Consider the following 3,756-nt stretch of genomic DNA (forward strand, 5'->3'; position numbering starts at 1 on the left):
TGGGTTCAATCCCCAGCAACTTAAAAAAAAAAAAAAAAAAAAAATGGTGGTTCCATTCCAACTTTTCTAAGGAATCTCCATACTGCTTTCCAGATTGGTTGCACCAATTTGCTATCCCACCAGCAATGTATGAATGTGCCTTTTCCCCCACATCCTCACTAAGATTTATTGTTGAGAAAGACTAAATTTTTAAAAGCTCTGATGCTTAAATGTGGGTTATCTGAAGAATTTATCATGTGGCAGCTAGCTCAGTCTATTTCAAAATATCCTATATTACAAATTTCTGGGTTATTTGTTTGTTTCTTGTCTGGTTTTGGTTGTTGTTATTTTAGTACTGGGGATTGAGCCCAGCAGCATTTAATCACTGAACTACATCCCCAGCCCTTTTTTATATTTTATTTTGAGGCAGGATCTTGCTAAATTGCATAGGGCCTCACTAAATTGCATGACTTTGAACTGGCAATCCTCCTGTCTCAGCCTCCAAGCTGCTGGATTATAGTTGTGCCCCAGCACCTCAGCCAAAATTCTGTTCTTGATACATCTTGACACTTTGTTTCTTCTAACCTAGGACTTGACCTTCAAGGCAGCATTCCAAACAACAGCTATCTATCCATATATGGCAGGGACAATGCAGAGATTTATTCCCTAGCAGCAGTAGGATGACTTTAGGGGAATAGGGGAAGATAGTTATGTTTATTTCTGTTTGAACAGTTCATCATTTTAATAGTATATCCAGTGAAAAGATAGTATCTCCAAATGGTCTTTAATGAAGTCAGGTGTTTGAAATGCATTCCTGAGAATAATACATTTGAGGCAGGAGCTGTAGGTGATGCCTACCCGGCTAATTCTCTAACATTCACTATTTTTTCCTCCTGGGGATTCCAGTGAAGATGAAAGGTGAAGACACTAACATATTTAACACATTAGGTAAGTAATAAGTGCATGCTACTGTCATTTTTTAAAAAAAAATAAAATATGAGTACAGCATTTTAAAAGGTGCTGCCTAAGGGTTTGGAAGAAATCAAAAAAAAATTCTGCTTCAATTAATCAGTGCATTCCCACTTAGCATTTAAAAAAAAAAAAAAAACTAAAACATTCAGTGTGAACTACTATGTATTTGAGGGTTTACATTCATGTTAGTTCAAGATTTGCACTTTTATCTTTGATTTTAAATTACGTAGTACAAATATTTTCTTTTTAAATAAATTTTTAAAAAGAACCAAAATGAAGTATGCAGAATAAAATGTGTAGCTTCCCATCTGCTTCCTGTCTTGGCCCTATGTCCTTCCTAGAGATATCAACCTGCCTCTGTGTCCCTCAAGTCATTCATCTGCACTACCAAACAATTCACATCCTACATTCCTCTGCTGCTGTGGTAAGGCCTCAGAGATGGCTCAGGCAACATGATATTTAGTCACTCCATGGAAACTTCGAGGTCTCCCACAAGTGAGAACTTCCTCTGCAACTCTGATAATAATTTCAATACATTTGAAATTATTTTGACAAGCTCACCACCTTCATCACTACAAATATACAAAGTATCTCTGGGCTACTTTATGAATGCAGGAGGCACAAATATACCAAAAGATTTCAGAGGCCCAATTCCATCAAAACCTGAAAATAGGAGACTTTAAAGCTCGCTGCCATAGCTGACCATGCGAGTCTTTCAATCAGTGAAAATCAACTGATTTCTTCTAGGCCTGCTGTCTGTCTTTTCTGCTCTGAAGAATATAGTAAAGGATGGGCTACATTTAATCAAAAAATCATAGAGAGATTCCACAATCTGGAAGCTGGGAGGCTTTCTTTCTTTGTCTACGCAAATTATCCCACAGGCCATGAGATGTAAAAAGAGGCTTTCAAAATTAAATGATTGCATAGCAAATTTGCCAAGCAGATGATTAAAATTCTACGGACTACACCGGCTGCCACTCTTCACATGGTTTTTCTAGGCAGTCATTATATCTTGTGAACTGTGTGTCCTATAGCTTTTGATATTCTGGAAAGATTGATGACACCCATTTCCTTTCAAATAGGGTAGTTTTCAATCCAGCCATCTTCAGCCACCTAGAAATTCAGTCTGTGAGTTCCTGTGAAGAGGATGGCTTTCAGACCTCAGCCAGGTTGCTGGTGTTTCTGTTGAGAAGCATGAAGTATGGATGTCCTGAGCCTTTGATGAGTCCTAAGTAGACGGAGATCAAAAGTGAGCTTCCTTTTTGACAAGATACATGAAAGCAAAAACCTAGCTGAGAACATCACAGGACTCATTTGAAATAATAGGAAGAAATGAGGCGAGTGCAGTATTCATTTCCTCATTTTGTGGAATTAGAATTCCATTAAGAGAAGATAGGACACAGAAATAAGCTGCAAACTCTTGTGAGTTTTAGAAATGGCAAAATAAAAATATTCACATTTCTTTTTTTTTTTTACTGGTACATCAGAGAATTTTTACATATCATGAACTTATTCATACTGATTTGCTTCATCATGCGCAAATATCCACATTTCTATCCTTTGTTAAAGAGTTGATTAGCTTTATATTTATAAAAAAAATCATGCTCGTAATGTATTAGTCTAGTAGGGCTGCTCTAAGAGCTATAATGTAAACGGAATGGCTTAAACAAACAGAACAAAAATATGTGTATATATTGCCTCACTGTCCTGGAGACTAGAAGTCAAAGTCAAGGTAGTGGCAGGACTGGTTCCTCCTGAGGACTTGGGAAGAATTTGTTCCACGCTTCTCCCCTTGGCCTTGTAGACAACTGTCTTCTCCCTGTGTCTCTTAACATTTTCTTCTATGCACGTCTCCATGTCCAAGTTCTCCCATTTCATCAGGACAACAACAATCATACTGGGTTAGGACTTACCCTAATGATTTCATCTTAAGTTGACTATCTCTGTGAAGAACCTATCAGCGGCCAGATGCCAAGCCTATAATCCCAACAGCTTGGGAGACTGAGACAGGAGGATCACAAGTTCAAAGCCAGCCTCAGCAAAAGTGAGGTGCTAAAGCAAATCAGTGAGACCCTTTCTTTAAATAAAATACAAAATAGAGCTGGGGATGTGGCTCAGTGGTAGAGTGTCCCTGAGTTCAATCCCCAGTACTCCTCCAACCCCCGTCATAAAAAAAAGAACCTGTCAGCAAATAGGTTATGTTCTGTGTTACTGTGAGTTTGGACTTCAACAACAAATTTATGTCAGGGTAGTAGGAAAAAAGGGAAGGTAGATACAATTCAGACTTTAGAAAGTAATTCACAAACTATTGAAACTCTTTAGTGAAATAATGCATTTAAAAACTAAACATTTCCATCTTTCTTTTACCCTTTTTCCTTTGGAGTATATTTATAAGCATAATTAATTTCAGGAAAACAAACACAGTTTTGAACTGGTTTATAGTACCTCATATACAGTAGATGCACAATAATTGTGCTACTGTGAATTTGATACTATTAGAAGCTTAATAATGAATCTGTCAGATAGTGATCCAATCCAATGGACTCAAGCACATTATGAATGACCACAAGATACTTTATATCTCCAACTATAAAGATAAGACCAGAATCATCTGAATGCATTGGCCCCTGAATCTTTATTATGTAGAGCTTAAAGGTGAAATGTGGCCAAATTTTTTCTACAAAACTGATTAAATGATACCATCATTGATATATAAGTATATTACATATAAAAATATTTCATATATATGTTATATATATATATATATATATATATATATATATATTTTTTTTTTTTTTTTTTTTT

The 3,756-nt window shown here is 36.3% G+C and overlaps 1 non-coding gene across 1 annotated transcript; it reads right to left on the reverse strand.

Moving 5' to 3' along the window:
• Window positions 1-2,430: 2,430 nt before the first annotated feature.
• LOC125616273 lies at window positions 2,431-2,492 on the reverse strand. Its single transcript, XR_007346908.1, has one exon. It is a non-coding gene; the product is annotated as a small nucleolar RNA Z39 (small nucleolar RNA).
• Between the last annotated feature and the right edge of the window lie 1,264 nt (window positions 2,493-3,756).

Source organism: Marmota marmota, unplaced genomic scaffold, assembly GCF_001458135.2.
Source record: "Marmota marmota marmota unplaced genomic scaffold, marMar, whole genome shotgun sequence".
Taxonomy (NCBI): Eukaryota; Metazoa; Chordata; class Mammalia; order Rodentia; family Sciuridae; genus Marmota; species Marmota marmota.